Source organism: Cryptotermes secundus, unplaced genomic scaffold (assembly GCF_002891405.2).
Source record: "Cryptotermes secundus unplaced genomic scaffold, Csec_1.0 scaffold92, whole genome shotgun sequence".
Lineage (NCBI taxonomy): Eukaryota > Metazoa > Arthropoda > Insecta > Blattodea > Kalotermitidae > Cryptotermes > Cryptotermes secundus.
This window is the reverse complement of record NW_019728498.1, coordinates 2,069,648-2,089,550: the sequence shown is the minus strand read 5'-3', so window position 1 is coordinate 2,089,550 and position 19,903 is coordinate 2,069,648. Positions and strand designations below refer to the sequence as shown.

Below are 19,903 nucleotides of genomic sequence, written 5' to 3'. Positions count from 1 at the left end.
TTCGAATGTTCTTGGGGGTAAAGGGCGGACGGCGCTTAAGGCTGACAACCTTACTGCCATCTATGAACCAATTGTCTAGAAAATGTGGGAAACTTAACATCTCACAACCCTATGGGCCTGTACTATTGTTTACGAAACAGGTATAGGCATCACTTCCTGTGCAACAGAACAAGAGAGGCCACTGACTGTTTCCGATTTTATTTAACAATATGACAGACTATTTCTGCTTAACTGCACAGCCACAATATGAGTGACAGACAAACGAACACGTTTTTCAGTTCCAACCCCAAAACTGAAAATCCACCATAAGAATCATCTTGCCACCGCTGGTTTCGTTCAGGAAGACTATCAATTACACTGCAGCTACAAAAGGTTGTTGTTACATGTCAGATCTGCTGAAATAGATTGTTGGCTCCCAGACAGGTGTACACTATACATCACTATACATTTCTGAACTGGCAGGAGGGCAGGTAGAACTAACAACTTGTTGGCGTTCTGACGCGTTGTCTACCACATACAACCTGGAGCAGAGGATATGTACCATCACCGCTGCCGGTGGCCCGGAAGGATATATTTCATATTACATCTCTTAGCGCGGAATATTTCGTGTTACTGTTTCATGGGTATTAATGATGGTTAATCAACTTCAAGCATTCTGTCCGACACTGCGACCCATGAGAGAAGTGTAGATACTTACGGACGGCAAGCCGGGAGACGGGGAATGACGTGGCCACACTATTCTGAGGTGACCTCAATGGTATGTATGTAGAGAAGCTACTAATATACTAAAGAACTAAGACAGAACTCACCAACGGCCTAAACCTTGAAGTCGATGATGTTGATGATGATGATGATGATAGCATCCTTGGTACAGACTGTTCTTGAGAAGCTGATATTCGATTCAGCTGATGTAGACACTTCCGGAAGCCATTGTTAAGTTATTATTTGCAATGGCATAAGTGATGTAATTTCATTAACACACAATAAGCTAGCTTCCTCATTGAATATAATTCATAAAACATTTTGAACGAAGTCTTAATTCTACTTGAATACACCGACAAACGTGAAATACTGAGGCAGAAGCTAAAATAAAGGTAAAGTTACTCCTGTAACAGGTCTTGGAGGCCCATATGAGTGTGAGACGTCGAGGCTCCCACATTTTCTGACTCGATTTCGGTAACATAGATACAGTCGCTAGTGATGGAGTTCATTACTTCAGCAGTTCAGATTCACAATGAAGAATGAAAGTGTGAAAAAATGAAGTGAGCTGAATTACTATATCTTGCACTTGAGACTAAGGGCATTATGTTTCCACACTAAGTGTGCCGTGCGACCGACCTACTACGTTTTGTCTCTTGTAGAGTATACGTAATTTTGTGGTTCACTCCATATTATTGATATTTGTATTACGAGGCAAGATTTAAGTCTTATATTCAATATGGTGCGGATGTATTTTTATTTCTAACGCTTATTAACTTTATTCTTTATGGCAGCATTTCAGTTTCGGTTTCTGAACCGGGAACTCTAAGAACAAAATCAAATTTCACGCACTCAAAGAATGCATTTATGTGGCATTCAAACTGAACGCTGCTGGAAGCTACACAATTGAATGGTTGCACATTCCTAAGAGGCTAACAGTCACAGTCACGCCAAATGGTTTTCTGTGTTCTGAGTATCATACACGACTTAGTGGGATAGTTTGTGGTCCTGCCCGGAACGTACAGTGTTTGTGTGTAACCAGGTTACCCTCTAGCCTACACGGCTAAGAGATAGCCCCGACATTGAAGCCGAGGGTCGGAAGCGATTTATCTCGCCAGATCGGCCCTCCCTTCCTTGTCCCCGGTGACAAGGAGAAAGACGTACTCGTACTTGCTCCAGTCAGGGACTTACTAGGGCGCAGTCGACAGCACAAGACCTCAGTCACTGCAGTGGAAAAAACAGACAAGTACGTATTTCCTTCTGTAGTGTGTTTCTCAACCAAGAACATACGACAAACCCGTGGGGTACAATTGGATCACTGAAACACTAGGAAAGGATTGAACTAAATCAGGACCCTGAGATTATAAAATAACCACAGAATAACCAAAAAGTACAATTCTTAATAGTTACGAATTCTGTAAAGGAATGTACATTTTCATGTGTAATTCAATATTTTAAACAGTATAAGCTAACTCATTTGCACTGTCTTCGCTCGCTCGGAAGCCGAGATCGTGGGTTCGAATCCCACTCAGGGCATGGATGTTTGTGTGCGTTTTTGTGTGTTTGTCTACAGGTAGAGGCCTTGCGACGAGCTGATCACCCGCCCAAGTAGTCCTACCGAATGTGTAAGATCTAGAAAACCGATGTGAACGGAGAAGTTCATGGAGGTAGGCCTAGGCCCACTGGGGCTGTAGTGCCAAGGAGAGAGAGAGAGAGAGAGAGAGAGAAGCTAACTCATTTGTTGATGACATGCGCATAGATAAGGATGCAGGAAATGAGAAAACGTTGTTTACTTACTTGTGAAATACTTATAGAACAAAGTAATGTACCTTAAGCGGCCTCTGTAGTCTAGAGGTAACGTTCCCACCTCATGACTCGTAGTACGCGGGTTCAAATACCCGGCGGAGGCTGTCGAATTTTTAAGGGCGGAAAAATTCAGGGAACAAGTCCTCCGGGAGGGACTTTAAGCCGTGGGTCCCGTGTCGTAACTTTATGGCACGTAAAAGAACCTCATATCCCCAAAGGGGATCACTGAGCCAAATTCCAGGACGTTTCCCGCCCAACAATAGTCTCTAAGGCCTCCAATAGATGGGGGAAGCATTATAGACACCGCTAAGCTAGTGGCCGAACTCGCTTGCTCGGCGGGACTGATGGTACGCACCATTTATCGGTAGGCTATAGAGACTGGCAGAGTATCATAGAGGGAAGCACAACAGATCAAACTGGTCGCGGTGCATGGGGAAACCCACCCTCTCTAAATAATAATAATAAACGTACCTTTAAATATGCTTGGTACTTTTATTTTGTGGGTAGGGCATTTAGCACGAATGAGGGAGAAGAGGAATGCATATAGGATATTGGTGGGAAAGCCTAAAGGAAAGAGAGATCACTGGAGAAACCAAGGCGTAGGTGGGTGGACAATATTAAAATGCATCTTAGATAGGATGGGATGGTATGGATTGGATTGATCTGGCTCAGGATAGGGACCAGCGGAGGGCTCTTGTGAACACGGTAATGAACCTTCGGGTTCCATAAAATGCTGGGAAATTCTTCAGTAGCTGCAGAATTGGCGGCTCCTCAAGTAGGGCTTAGCTCCATGAGTAAGTAAATAAGTAAATTTATTTTACATCATAAAACTCAACATATTCAAATTCAATAATCGAACAAATGTTCAAGAGCTGAATTCCATTGCACCTTTAAATTGAACTTTTTGGCCTTAAGTTTCTATAACGATATCAGAGAACCAGAACGGGTTGATATGGAATAAATTCATCTGGTAAGGGTTAGGGACCAGTGGCAGGCCCTTGTGAACACGGTAATGAACTTTCGGGGTCGATAAAATGTAAGGAAATTCTTGAGTGGTTGAGTGACTGGCAGCTTCTCAAGAAGGACTCAGATGCATGGAGTTATCTTCTGTAACATGAAACTCTTAAAGAAATTTAGTACCTCACACTGAGGGAGCTAGTGACATTGTTTGCCAAAAGAAATGCTATTAGACTTATTTATAATTCAGATTACGGCCGAAGTGGATTTGCGTGCATTTTGCACACATCATTTCCTGGATCCTATTTCTTACGTAGATGATATGGATGGCTTGGCCTGCAGGAACTATGTATGTCTGCCGACACATCTCATTTACTCACCAGACCGTAATTCCTTTCTTAACACTTCTAAAGGAAAGGGGTTGTAAATCTGAATTCCTGAGTTTGTCTACTATATCACCAGGTTTCGTTGGTCTGAACCCTCCTCCTGATTCATTGCAGTGTGGTGAATAAGGATGGGAAGAAGAGACACACAGCTATAGAAGGAATGGAGCTTCTTTCACACACGTACAGATAGCGCACATGTAGCAGACCACTGCGCCTGCGGTAGGAAGAAGGTAATTAATTGTACACATGCATAGCATCCTGGTATGAAAACATGCCTATGGGGGCAACTGCAGGATTAATTTTAAATAATTAAGAAATTAAGTGGCGTTAGTCGGAGATATCTAAGGCCATACTGATCCTGACTTAATAATTTATGGAACTGCTGGTAATGTTATGTCGATTTTAGAGAGGTGATTGTGGCTTTTTTTTAAAAACTACACCTACAGGATATACGTCCGGGGATACTGTACAGACACAAAGGAATGTTGCCACTTTATTTTGGAATAAGAACATTGTTGTAAACGCCTCTGTGGTCTAGTGGTCAGAGTTCCTGGCTACGGATCCAGAGATGCCGGATTCGATTCCAGGCGCTACCAGATTTTCTGAGAAGTAGTGGGTCTGGAACTGGGACCACTCAGCCTCGTGAGGATAACTGTGAAGCTATTTCAAGGAAATAGCGGCTTCGGTCTAAAAAACTGAAATTAACGGCCGTGGTGAACCATTGCGCTGACCACGTGACACCCTCTATCCGCAAATGTTGACACTAACATCGCCGACAAGCGGAAGTCGCTCGGTCGGTATAGTTCGCTTGCGGACTATAGGCCAAGGAATGTGTTTGTTTTTAAGGACGGAATTTGTTTGTTTTTTTAAGAACATTGTTGCATAAAGGTAAAATGTGAAGTCGTCCATGTGCTTAATTAATAAAGCACCACGTATAGCTCCACCATTATTGACTTCGGCACTAGATGGAGGTGAATGATCAGCTTCATGCACCTGCTGCTTTACTCCCGGAGAACGAACCCCCCGGTACCCATTGGACAGGGGGCTGGGTTGGCCCGAGAACCCGTCTGGACGCTGTGGAAAACAGAATAATTTCTGGCCCCTGTCGGGAATCGAACCCCGTTCGTCCAGCCCGTGGCCCAACATTATTGTACTGCTGCTATATCACCTCTGTGTTAGATTTGTGATGGAGGGAAACATGTATGCCAGTCTTATCATCCAGAAATTTATTACTGATGTCTCCTTCGCCAGAAGAAACCTGGATGTGTTTCTGCCAATTTCGTGTATTTTTTTAATCTAAGGGACTGATTGAGGCGGGACGGATGAAAATCATATTTTTAAGAATGATTACACCAGCCACACTATTAACCTCTGAAGCAAGAAAGAGAGAAGAGAACAGAAGAGAAAGTTTGGGGTGTTGTGGGAGACACTACAAGAAAGGGGGTGGACAGAAAATTTATTTGTCTAAATAATATTTAAGAATCCAGTTCCCACCTTACTGGATGTAGACATACTGGGCCTACATTACATAGAATAATTGGTGAATGTTGTTTAGGGAGATAATTGCTGTTTATTGTGAGAATGATACGAAACGCACAGATACACTGAGTGGAAAAACTGCAGAGTTATCCGTAGTAAAGCTGGTGGCACATGCAGTCATCCCTGAGCTTTAAAGAGTTAAAAGACAGTTGTGTCTACGTACGAATACGCATATATGTGTACGAAAATATGTGTGTTTAGCCGGTCACGGTAGCCGAGCGGTCTAAGGCATGCACTGTCTTCGCTCGCTCGGAAGCCGGGATCGTGGGTTCGAATCCCACTCAGGACATGGATGTTTGTGTACAGGTAGAGGCCTTGCGACGAGCTGATCACCCGCAAGGAGTCCTACCGTATGTCTAAGATCTAGAAAACCTAAGTGAACGGAGAAGTTCATGGAGGTAGGCGTAGGCCTACCTAGGCTGTAGTGCCAAGGAAAAAAAAATTGTGTGTTTATATACGTAAAAACACATGTGTATGTGTCTCAGATGATGATTGACAGATTATTTCAATATTTGTCAATTAATGGAGAAGCATTAGGAGGACTATTTTCCCATCTGAAAACAAGTTTCTGAACAATTATTACAACGATCAATATTTCTAATTGATTGTTTACACTTAACATAATCACCAGAAACTCGATAAAAAGGCAACGTTATCCATGTGCTTAATTAAATAAACACTATGCCATAAAGACATATGGGGGAGTGGAGGTATAGCTCCAAGTTTCTTAATCTCGGCACTAGAGAGAGGCGAGTGGTTAGCGTCACGCCGCGACTGCTTTACCCCCGGGGAAGGGGCTCCCGGTACCCATGGGATAGGAGACTGGGTTGGCCTCAGAGCCGGTCTGAACACTATGGAGAATAGAAAAATCTTGCCCCTGCCGGGAATAGAACCCCAGTTATCCAGCACATAATCCGCCGCTATACCGACCCTCAACAGAAATTTAATATGTAAATCAGTCGGTAAATTTGGGTTACGTCACGAAAACTTTACAGCAAAATAATATTTTAAGTACGTAATTATTTCAAAGACTTATTTCATGTTTCCTATTCGGGTTTGATCCCGGTTCTGCAGGCCTGATAACATGACTTTTTTTTTGTGAAGTGCCTCGGTTCCTCTAGGCAGATATTGGCACTGCAGGCTACATTAAACCTGGTCACACACTTTTCTTTCTACATCATTCACAATTATCATTCTCTGTCATATTCTCATATTCTGTGCAGTGGAGAAACCATCCTGAAACGAACTAAAACAAATAATCTGAACATAAAATTTTGACAGTGAAGCTAAGATAGATAGCTGAGGGCGTTACCCAATTAAACAACTCTATGATTTCGTAGAAATAACAGACTGTACAGAAAGTAAACTTCAAATAATAATGTGTCAATGATACAAATTGTACATATAGCGCAAAAATTGTTGATCGTCCCTGGCCTCACACTTTAACCTTCATTTGTTATACCTATGAAACACATCTCACACACAAGTTTTATATTTAAGGAATTTATGAGTAAATAATTTCAACATTAAATCTGTGCATCTTGATTGCATATTTCATAAAAGCATGTTATGTCAAAAGCCGAAATTGGGCGTTGTTAAAATTGGCCAGTTCTTGCCGACAATAGTCATAAGTCTCAGGTAATTTACAGTGTGATCTGAACTACACACCGTGCCACTATCGTTGACAATAACAATTTATTAATATTTACCAGTAATTGTCAATAAAGGACAACAGGGAATGAGAGACACTGGCCGGCCAGTATCCAACATGTCTGCCTTAACACAATGAAATAAACATTCGCCAAAACTAGAGGCGTTGTCAATAATGGAAGGCCAGTGTCCATGGTGCCAAAGAGGAGGTGTCATTACCGACAATGGCCGGGCAATCTGCAACATTGTCCGATTACAGTTTTTAATTGCTTGTATTAGGTTATAAGAGGGTTGTCTCTATTGTGCTCAGCACTTTTCTACATTTCCATACAGGCCTACATTTCTGTTCTATAGTACTTGGCAACTACTGTCAAGTACAGAAAACCTCTCCCCATTTCTTAGTATGTATAGTATGCGCCAAAACATGCAATAATGAAACTCGCGCATCTCGAATGCGCATGTGTGTTTGTCGACGGGGCATAGTTCCAGCCGCACGTGTTCCCATTAGTGAAAAGGAAGTTGTATTGTGCAGTTGTTGTTGGAAACGGGTCTCTCGACGGAGGAAAAAGTATTCATAGTTGACTATTATTTCCGCTCATACGGAAGTGGTCGCCAGACAACTCGCTTCCTTGGTTTTGAGCGGCCATATGTTATCGTCCAGAAACAGCTACATAGTACACGTGTGACGACATGGTGTGCCGTCTCAGAACACGGTATATTATGCCCCTATTTCACTGAGGATGAGGAAGGCAATGCTCTTACCATCACCCATGAACGCTACATGGACATGGGACAGGATTTGAGAAGGTTCTGTCGTGCAAGGGGCCTTCACATGAATAGACAGTGGTATCAACAGAACGTCTTTTCATTTCAGTACTGTATAGTTTTGGCGCATACTGTAGTTTTTATAGGCTACTTTTTTATATGAAAAACTAAAATAAAAGAACTAAAAAGCGATAGCGACAAAATATGTTACGATGTTCAAACTCAATATTTTGAAACGAAGATCAAATAACATAAACAAACGGAACAATTCGACCAAGAGTCTACCACATATGCTAACTGGTTTAGAATTAATTATAAGCGGTTTACATACATTATTATGAACTGTAGGATATATGACGCAATTCAAAGCACCTCCAACAAATGACAATATTTGGTTAAGGTGATATTTGTATGAGATACATAACTTCCATTCTCTGGAAGATTGAAGCAACAATTGTAAGCTTAGGGCCTCAAGCATGCCGGGGCGTTACATTCAAATGAGTATGAATGGATTCTTTCAATTTTATGGTTATTTCCTTTGTTGAGAAGGAAGCAGTAGTTGCCGAAGTGACGTCATCTTAAAGCTACTGAACAAATTAAAGAAAAATGGTTACAAATGTATAACATTGGCAGTTCATTAGCGCTACATATCAAATTCTGTCATTGATCTCTTGATCAACGTATCTGTTCACACGTCTTCAGAGTAGGTGTTTGCACAAAAAATTGATACGTCAAGAAAAGTGAAGTGCTAACGTCGGCACTGGAAAATGTACATAATAAGATCATACAGACCTACGAATACGACTTTCGGTTACTTTAAAAGAGTTACCGTGAAGGAGACTCGAAAGTCTTCCATAATTTCAGATGTGTGAATTTATTACTGCTCATATTCGAGTCTATTTGCAGGTTTCCCTGACTAAGAGGATAATGGTAAATGGTGGATAATAAGTAATGTCCTTGTAATGTCCTAACTGCTATTAGCACCGGTTTGTTATGCTAAGAGCCGGGTTAACTGATCTATCATCAAAATTCTTGGAAGTCTTCCTTATGAAATATTTTACTTTTTCTGGTTTTCCCTATATTCACATCTTAGAATACTGAATACTAGTAAAACCAACAGGCCTTTTCATGCATGCAAGCACATATTCATAATTCTACATTACATGCCTACACAAACATTTAAAGTTGGCGAGGAGGGACTGAACATTAATAACCGTATATATTTTTCCATTTTTAAGGATAATTCTAGCAAAGTGAAGAGCATTCTTAAATTTCCAAGATATAAAGATTATACTTGATATAATCCTTAACACATCACAGTCACAGTTCTGTGGAATTTATAATGACATAAATTGCCATGGAACTCTCCAACCAATGGAACGATTGTAGAATTCTTTCTTATATTCACTACTATATTTCTTCATCTCGCTCCCACTTTGGAGCATAGGGCTGATTTCTCAGCTTCTCTGATCATTTTTATAGATGGTAGGGCTCCTTGAACGGGTGATCAGCTCGTCGCAAGGCCTCTACCTAAACACAGGACAACACAAACACACAATAAACTCATACACACCCCAAACGTCCATGCCTTGTTTAGGATTGGAACCCACGATCCCGACTTCCGAGCGAGCGAAGGCAGTTCCTGCCTTAGACCGCTCGGCCACAGTGACCGGCATTCACTATTTTAGTTAGGCCATAAATGAAAAGTATGAATACGTTTTTGAAACGGGAATAAGTATAGTTATACTAAAATATAATTCCAAAATTCATAATAATTACTTTTGTTTAGGCGGATGGCACTGATCAGTACTTCCACACTGTACAACAACACAAAACCGAAGGACACTGCTGTGACTCGCTCTAAGTTTCAGAAAACAGATACCACTTGGAAGAAGATGGTTAGCTTCACAGGCTGGCTGAATTTAGTTTAGTTACTTTGTTGGGGGTGGAGCGAGACTGAGTCCACTTGGTACGTCGGCCACTGTTTGGCCTATTGTACCGTTCCAAGATGATAAATTATGAATGTGGAGCAGTCAGTGGAATAAGAATTGGCAGGGTAAACCGAAGTACTCGGAGAAAACCTGCCCCAATTCCACTTTGTTCACCACAAATCCCACATGACCTGACCTGTGCTCCAACCCAGGCCGCCGCGGTGGGAAGCAGCAACTAACCGCCTGAGCTATGGCACGGCCTTCTGGCTGACTGCAGTCTGAGGAGTGTGGTGCTGGTACCCGTGGGAGAGGAAACTTGATGGATACCGGAAAGCGAGCTACGTCTCTTAGAGAAAATAAACTTCTGTTTAATTTAACGATTAGACAATAATTACGGTTTCTGTTTTTATATATTTCTATGGCTCGTGCACGGTCTTGATTTCAATTTATAATAAAGAGTTCTACAATTCGCCCCATTTAGTCTTAAGTTTGCATGTGTTCGTTGTTTCACTCATGGCCACTGCAAGTTCCTGCAGACTTCTCCGCCTTCTCATCTACCCATTCATCCATCCCCCACGAGACTTGTCACCATCGTATCCCAGGAGCTAAGGAAGAGGGTGAGACTATGCCAGTTTGACAAATCACAGTCTCCCCTCTCTTGACGTTGATGAAAAGGCGAATGGAGCCGACAAATGCGAGCAAAAATGTAAGGACACGGCCCTGTTCTAATGACGCCATTTATTTTCCCTTTATTATTTGTGAGGACGCGGAACAAAAGGGCCGACAGCTGCTCCTGTGTGTGACACTGCGCCACTGGACAAGCCTGAAGCAAAGAAATGCATAGCTCATCGGTATACGAGTAAGTCTATGGGCTGTATTAAGCGGTCATTGTCCTATATTTGAGCCAACACGCCAATAAGATGCTCAGATGAGAAGATAATTAGTGTTGCGATAGATAGGTTACAGCGTAAGCCTGACGTTGACTGTAACAGAATTCAAACGAATTTTTTATTTCTATAAATTTTAGTATCAACTAAGTCAAGTGTTTCTCGCTCAGTGCTACGTGTCTGAATTATTTGACTCATTATGTAGTAGGCCTATACGGTTTATATTCATAATGTCAAATTTGTCAATGTGAAAGATAAGACGTAACGTGCCTGATCCTGTAAAACGGCTGTGATTGTGGGGGAAATCCCAAGGAAGCAATAGGTCTATAAACTCCGTGGCCTGTAGTCCGCAAGCGAACTATACCGACGCTTGTCGACGAAGTTAGTGCCAATTGTTTTCCGGATAGAGGGTATCACGTGGTCAGCGTGACGGATCCCCACGCCTGTTAATTTCGGTTATCTAGACCGGAGCCGACATTTCCTTGAAATGGTTTCTCAATTATCCTCACGACCACATTCCAGACCCACTACTTCTCAGAAAATCTGGTAGCGTCGGGAATCGAACTCTGACCACTAGACTACAAGGCTTTCAAGCAATAGGTCCATGCAGACATTTAGGGCGATGACACACGGAGCGGTTGTGCCGACTCGGCGGACGCGTCAATAACTGCTGAGAATGTATTCAAGCTATAGAGCAAGTCTTGAAATCGCTCGCTGCACCGCCTACAGACGACAGGCCGAGTCGGCAAATCTGCCGCCTGTCGGCGAGCACCGCCTTGTCTGTTTTATTCCATCTGATCCACTAGAACTACGCGCCGAGTCTGCGAAAACCGATCCGTGTGTCATCGCCCTTAATCTTAGACAGTCGGTAGGACTGCTTGAACGAGGTATCAGGCCGTCGCAAGGTCGCTACCTACACACAAACACAGAAGAAACGCAGACAAACATCAATGCCTTGAGTGGGATTCAAACCCACGATTCCAGTGTTCGAGCGGGTGAAGGCATTTCTCGCTTTAGGCCTCGCGGCTACTGTGATCGGCTTGCGATGGTCGGTTGACGGTATATAACGATTTCCCCGGCTATCCAATGAATTTTAGAAACCAGAGTTAAGGGTACATAAGTTCGGTGTCCAAGACGCGATATGAACTTCATAATCAGGTCATCTTTATTCCGAGGAAATGTATCCTCGGTACCCACCAGACAGAGAGCTGCGTTATTGCCAGATCAGTGACCAATATGCTGCGTCACTAAATGCACCTGCCTATGACGGAACCCGAGGCACGACAGCACGGTTAACTGCCTGCATTTAGACTATAATGTCGGTCGTATGGGTAGAAACCGCAGAAAACAAAGCGGTCCGCCGAGTATTAGCCTGCAACATGAACAGAAACCGGCGCAGAAACACTGAACATACTTCCTCACATAGGATTGACCTTGTAGTCGCTCGGTAGGACCCGGTGACTGCTAAATTTCGAACAACAAAGAAATCCGTCAGACAGTTAAAGCAGATTTCTAGAAAATCGACATTTTTTCTTTGGACCACTAGTGCCCGCAACTTTGTTTCCTGAAGATACAGTCTATGCAGTTTTCTTTTGTGATATTGTCTCCATAAATTACTGAAATTTAATCAAAGTAGTCTGAGCTATTTTCAAGAAAATTGTCATTCTACTTTGGGGCCAAGCAGTTGGTAACCATGTTCACCATAAATTGATCTATGACGGATACACTCTTAAAAACCAATTATGAATAAAATCCATCCAAATTTTCGGGAGGCACTACAGAGGTGCACATCCATCCATACATACAGACGCACAGTAAAACAGCTGTTCCCCCTTCCCCCACCCCCAAATATATTTTCTTTTGCAGGGTGGTTCGAAACGTGTAAATCCGTCAAAATTTTGAGAATGATTGTTTTTAAGATTACAATACCTTCGCATGTGTACCACGAATATGAGAATGTAAAAAGAATTACCGAGCACGTTAGTGTATTGATAATGTTCCAGATTAGCAGTAGGGGGCATCTGATTCAAATCTCGGCCGGGCTCCTGAGGACAGAAGAACCGCGACTAATTCTGATAGAAAACAGAATTACCAGTTCCAGTGGATACAATTCTGTTACGGTCAGACGATTTGACAACATTTTCATCAAAGACAATAAATCATTACAGAATTTAAGACAATGTAGTGACTAAATTTTCTTTGTGTTTCAAGCATATATTCTGTACCATTTGTCCTGCCCTTTCATCACGAATTCTATAACATATTCTAACATAGGAGAGAGTCGTGTGTCTGACATACATAGGGTATAATATTCAATCTCGTTCCTTTAAGAAGTCTTCGAAATGTTTTCTTCTAAGTTATTTCAGAGAGATATTTATGGTCCCGCCCAGCTTCAGGCGGGATATACATTATCCAAACCACCCTGCCTATATATATTTCCAGTGAATATAAGGCAAAGTATTTTGTCTGATTTTAAAAGTTGGCACATGGAGAAGGGTTGTTGTAGCAGCAGTACTATCTTCGGAGAACAACGAAGATTAGAATGGAAAACAGCTGCGCTGTAAATCCCTAGAATCCAAAGGGGAATAAAGTTTTACTCAGACTCTGTCCCCAGAGCATCACTTATTACAATCCAAATGTAATGTGGGAGCCAAGGGGTGGAGGAAGAGGAGGTAGAAAAGAGAAGTGAATTCTGAAAATTAAAGAAATAGGTAGACATTATAAATTTCTCCCAAAACGTTCATTCCGTGTGATAAAATTTCCAACAGGCGACTACTCTAACGAAAGAATTTACATCCTAAGTACAGAGTCTCTACTAGCAGCGTTAATGCCTCTGTTTTTAGCCAATATCTGAGTCCTCTGTTATGTAGAAAAACAAATTCCCTCGCTAGTGTGGCCAGGGGAGCTATTGCAACAAAACAAAACGGTCTGGGCGTATAAAGTATCATTGGTTAGACATCAATTTTACTGTAAGTTTAATTGGACTCCTTTCATATTCAAATTTAAATCAAACCAAATCCTTCAAATTTCATGTCAGGTATGACACAGGGACTAAAATCTGTTACAATTAAAATTGTGTCCTTTTTTTCCATGGTTAGAAAGGATGAAACCTTTTGCCCGTCTCATGGAAAGTATTTCTGATTACAGAGTACCTGCTATCAGTTCTTATGGCTCTCACTTCCATGCCGTAGGGCAATTTCGTCATATAGAATCCCTTATGTCTTGATGGGGACAATGGTTTTATAAACGTGTTTAATAAAATCCAAACATTTTCTGTAATTCATGCCTCTAAGGAGCCGGGATAGCGTAGACGGTATCGCGACTGGCTTTGGGTTGGACGGCGGAGGGGTCGGAGTTCGAGTACCGGTAGGGCCAATAATTTTCTCTCTTCCATGTCGTCCAGACCGGCTCTGGGATCCATCCAACCTCCTATCCAATGGGTACCGGTGGCTCTTTCCCCGGAGGGTAAAGCGGCTGGGTCGTGAAGCTTACCACTCACCTCGAACTAGTGCCGAGGTCAAGAAAATGTGGATGTATACGTACGCCTTCATAACTGGTGCTTAATTAGTGAAGCATAAGGACAACTTTACTTTTTTACTTTAATTCGTGGCTGTAACTTAGAGTGACAACAAGATACGAGAATTGCAGCATCCTCGGCGATTGTCACTGGAGGGAGCAGAGACCGCTGGAGACGCTGGTTCTAGAAATCCTTCTGGTTTTCAATATAAACCAGTGTAATATACTGTCAGTCTCAATTCATTTTGAAATCCTAAATCATGACCATCATAAACATATGAACCCTTAATTACAGGGTCTGGAGCGTTGCTGCCCAAGAAGTTCAGTGCGTTTATGTAATCAGACGGTTTACCATCGTGTCCCTAGCAACTGCGGCAGTGGGTCTGACGATGCGCCATCTTTATTTTCTCTCTCTCTCTCTCCTCTTGCTCTCACTTTGGAGCACAGGGCTGATTTCTCAGTTTCATGATCATTTTACACACGGTTGGTCTCCTCGGCCGGGTAATCGGCTTGTCGCAAGGCCTCTACCTAACCACAGGGCAACACAAACAGAATAAACACATACACACATAAAACACCAATGCCTTGTGTGGGATTCGAACCCACGATCCCGGCTTCCGAGCAGGCGAAGACAACACACCCCTTAGACCTCTCGGCTACCGTGACAGACATTGTCTCATCTACCCCTAAAAACGCACGTATTAAAAAAACAGAACAAGAAAAGCTGGGTATCCAGCCACGGTAACTGTTTGTAGGATTTGAGGTTATCACGTCTGTGGTTATTAACAGTTATATCTTCTGGGATATAACGCCGTGTAGTCCATTGAATATCAAAGCTTAGTAGGAATATGTCGCCTTAATGTTCATGGTCGAAGGAAGCCAAGCAAGAGACCAGCATGAAGCAGGTAGCAAGAGAGCTTACGTGTACTACCTGCTTCGTTTGAATTTCAACTGACTACACAGCGTTTTATCCCAGTATGTAAAACTCTTGACTCTAACTCTTTATTTTAATTTCAACCCCAATTAAATTACATAAAATAATTCAGTTATTTACACATGTTTTCATATTCTACAGATGTATAAATTGTTGCTTAACAGTTCCCGACAGTGTACAGAAACAGCACAGCCCTGCTTCACAATTTTAATTCACTCTTTTCAGCAAGCATGCAAGCCATGTTTATATTTTCGTCTGATCTCTGGCTTGTTTATGAGAAGAAGTAGCAGCGCAGTGGTTGCAGCTGCACTGTGAGAGGGTGCAACTAACGCCCTATTATAACCATACACACCCTACAATCGTTATCAAAGTGTATTTGCCTAAATCAAACGTGCATTGTGTTCAGAACAGCCAAGTCTAAAAACACAGGTAGTGCGTTCTTGTAGCACTTGCTTTTAGAGTGGGGTGAATAAAAATGAGCCTATATATTACCATCAGGGTGTACAGATATTCCCCTTCGATTACATTCGATGAAATATAACACGATTAACTGAAGGGATGTGTGGGTGGAGGGTTATTACAGTGTTTCTCTGAGTGTGATATGAGTATGAGCATCCATGCAAGCGGATAAGTGAATACAAATAATGGGCAGATAAAAACCACTGCCACGATGGGGTGGGAATCTCTGTTACAGTACACAGCATCTGTAAACTGCAGCACGGGGGTGGGGACTGACGTGATAGTTACGCACAATTCCATTATCCAGGCAATAAAGATATTTCATCTCCGTTATGTCGCACAACGTGCGGATGTAGATGCAGCTGTCTAATCTTGTGTATTCACCATGCTCTTAACATCAGGCTGTGTGTGACTTACCTACACGAAGCTTAATTATGAAACTTAGTTCTGGTTCGAGAGTGTACATGTATGCCAAGTTTCTACGTCTACCGTGAAGTCCAAAAGCAACTATTCCCTAAAACATTCCATTATAAATCGAAGAAGGATTTCTCGCAGAACTCATAACGACTAGTACACACAATTTCAATCTTGCAAACGCTGTATCGCTACTTTTATATAGGCGTTGCAGACTGGAAGTTAGTAATTCAACAGAAAATTGCTTATGGAGCACTGTGGTGGACTCAAGCGTAGGTGTACGCTCATAGTATTCAAATCTGCTCCAGACCGAATAGTTTAACTGTTAATATCTAAAAAATTCCTTTATTATTATTACTATTATCATCATCATCATCATCATCATCACTTTCTTGTTTGGGAAAAAAGCATAAGTTTGTTGTTATTATTTAAGTACTATTTTTGTGTACGTTAGATTTTCTGCGTATAAGCTCAAAGATTCGTACCATTACCATTTTCGTAACTGTCGGCTTATAAACAATATACCATATGTATGTATATATGTATGGATGTTCCTATTCTATCTGCACAATAAATTTCAGTTTCATATCTCCAGTAGTCCATGAATTATCGCTGTCAAACTGAAAGCTAAACGAAAGGTTTTCAATTCAGCCATGTCGTTTTACATTCCACAAAAGCAAATAAAAAGACTTATGAAGTTACACTTTTATTCGAAGATCTATTACAGCACGTCACTTTGGGACCGCATGTTATGTGCCGCCAGTGGCGTTCCTACCTCAGGAGCTCGTGTCTGCCATGGTGTTATTTCCGATTGCAAGAAATCAGAAAGTGTGAGTTTGGAGTGCACTCCAATGGTGTATTGCTCATACCTAATTTCTTGAATCTCAGTGAAATGACTTAAAATTTAGAAGAGACACATATGATGCTCCTATCAGCTTCACTTTCCTCCTTAAGAGAGGGAAATATATTAAAAGAAACAAGATCTGTAGAGAAATTAGGATCGAAATATTTCTCAGGATCTATCCATGTATCTCTCTGCCTGCCTGCCTAACTATCTATGGCTCTACACTCTTTCGTTGGACTCTGGCCGCTTTTGACAGGGGATCAGGCTGTCGCAAGAATGCTAATTACATAAAGAACAACACAGAATAAATACACACAAACATCTACTCCTTGAGTGAGATTCGAACCCGTGATCCCAGAGTTCGAGCGAGCGAAGACAATTCATGCCTTATATTAATAGACAGAAATTTAAAATACAATCATATTAATACAAACTTCGAGTGTATTAAATGTCCCACGAATGGCTTCAAAACTTCGCACCAAACAAAAAAAAAAACTCCGTGATTTTAGTCCTCAAGTGATCTATACCGACCGAGCGACCGCCGCTTGTAGGCGAAGTTAATGCCAACTTTTGCGGATAGAGGGTGTCACGTGGTCAGTGCAACGAATCCCCATGGTCGTTAATTTAGGTTTTCTAGACCGGAGCCGCTATTTCCTTGAAATAGCTCCTCAATTATCCTCACGAGGCTGAGTGGACCCCGTTCCAGACCCACTACTTCTCAGAAAAAATCTGGTAGCTCACCACCATGTTGTAAATTCTGACATGTACAAATCTATCCATAGGCCTATAAATTTATTCGTAATATGTTTATTACTGGTATACAGGATTACAAATGCACAGAAAAATGGTTCATTGCCTGTACATAACTTTCGGGTGGTAGCCATGCTTTTGATTTACTCGTACATTTTACACACAAATTGTCATTAAAAATGTTCGTACTTGACAAAGGTTTACTACAGAGTTCCTTTCTAATGGTGCCAGTCGTACTTCCAAATGAGAAGTCAGCAAAGCAGCTGTGTTGATGTTTCAATCTATAAGAGTACAAAATCTACACAGACAGGGCAGTCTTCAGTGACATAATGTGAATACCAAATTTTATGTAAGTCTTAAGTTGTTTAGAAGTGTATTAAGGCGGAATACACATATAGGCCTTTGCATAGAGACATGACGGAATTCTAAAGAATTATTAAATTAAAGTTATTTTCTTTTTGAACTTACAGAAATAACAACATTTCAAACAGTTTCAGTGTTTGCCGTCTTAACACGTATTCAAATACAGTTGGAAGAGAAGTTGAATAAGTTGCTTTATGTCATGAACGATGTGCTTTCCTTCAGCCATGGCATTAGGTNCACGACGTTTCGGAAACTGGATCTGTTTCCGTCCTCAGGCGAAGGAAAAAACCTATTCTGTTGGGTCCGTTAGAAAGAGCTAGCCTCAATCACAGTGATCCAGTTTCCGAAACGTCTGTTTTTATTAGTTATCTTAAAAACCAGGACGATGGATAAAGTCCAAAAACCCAATATATCAGTGTGTTATACACCATCGTCAGAATCCTATAGTAACTAGTTGGAAGAGAAGTTGAATAAGTTGCTTTATGTCATGAACGATATGCTTTCCTTCAGCCATGGCATTAGGATGCATACTGCAACGTGGCAAATGCATAAAATGCGAAACTAGGTAAACAAACAACGTGCATGAAATAAGCAGCTAGAACAAATTGATATTAGGCAGTGTGCACGGAGCGAGATTGTCAGTTGTTGTCCTATGCGCGCCAATGCTAGCTGCATGCAGATAATGCAAATGGCGGCATACGGCATGTGTCACGGGAGGCGATGTATGATGAATGATGACAAGCAATAAGTGAAATCTACGTATGATATTTTTATATGCCACGCTTGACGTTTATGGGAAGGCTATCGACACGTTTTGGAAGTGGGGGAGGATCGAGGAGCAGTTGCTGATTTTATGATTATGTTCTTCCGCTCGAAATTGTAATAAAATTCTCTTTACGTTCGTTTTGACACACTGATATCATACATTTATCTCGTCGGTATAATGCTAGATATTTCTTTTATCTCATACAGGCTCCAGTTGTGGATGTACCTATCTACAGTTTCAAGCGACATCAATATCAACCGCGTTTCAGCACCCTAATTCGAGGAGTGCGAACTGTCGCCGTTGTGGAGTTACCACTCTCGTTTGTACTGAAGAGTTTCCCGGTTGGAGGCGGAGCCCGGAGGCCGTCTGTCTTGACCGAGATTCTTCTACGTCTTCCTCAGTCCCTCCTGGCAAATTTGGGGGTAAGGTGAAGGTAAGCTTGTTCCTGCGCTTAATTAATTAAGCACTATGCCATGACGACGTATAGGGGAGTGGATGTATAGATCCAGGTATTCTTGACCTCAGCATTAGTTGGGAGTAGTCAACTTCACGTCCCGGCCGCTTTGCCACCGGGATACAGCCCCGGTACCCTCTGGATAAGAGACTGGGTGGACCCTAGAACCGGTCTGTTAAATCTTTCCCCTACCAGTACTCGAACTCCGAACCCTCGGCCGACCAGCCCGCAACCAGTCTCTATATCGACTGCGCTACCGCGGCTCACAACAAATTATGGGACGCCACCATAAACTGAGGCACCCCAGCTTCAGTCAACACTGTTTGCAACACAAGAATCCTACCATTCAGCACTACTTAAACTATGAGGTTGATTTGTTATATAAGCCGAGAATTTGTTAATAGAATTGTATAAACAAAATGGATATTTGTCATGGATTTCAGTTACAGAATTACTGTTTAAATTAACCTGTGACAACAACTAACACATCCAGGGGATGGAATTCTGGCAGACACTCCCAAGATGGATCCCAGTTGGGGACTTTTATATGGCACGCTAAGATAGTCCTGCCCAACTGTACGTAAAAAGAAATAAAGTAAAGCTATCCCTGTAACAGGCCATGAAGGCCCATAGGGTTGTGAGACGTTAAGGGTCCCACATTATCTAGACAATAGGATCAAAGGTGGCGGTAAGGTTGTCAGCCTTACGCGCCGGCCGCGCTTTACTCCCCAGGAAAATTATTTAATTAATTCCTGGTACTCATTTCTGTTAGAGGCTGAGTCG

The 19,903-nt window shown here is 41.9% G+C and overlaps 1 long non-coding RNA gene across 1 annotated transcript; it reads left to right on the top strand.

The window, feature by feature from the left end:
* The first annotated feature begins 578 nt into the window (after positions 1–578).
* Positions 579–18,935, top strand: LOC117282368. The gene is made up of 3 exons (XR_004513098.1): positions 579–757; positions 3,963–4,078; positions 18,873–18,935. It is a non-coding gene; the product is annotated as an uncharacterized LOC117282368 (long non-coding RNA).
* Positions 18,936–19,903: the final 968 nt, after the last annotated feature.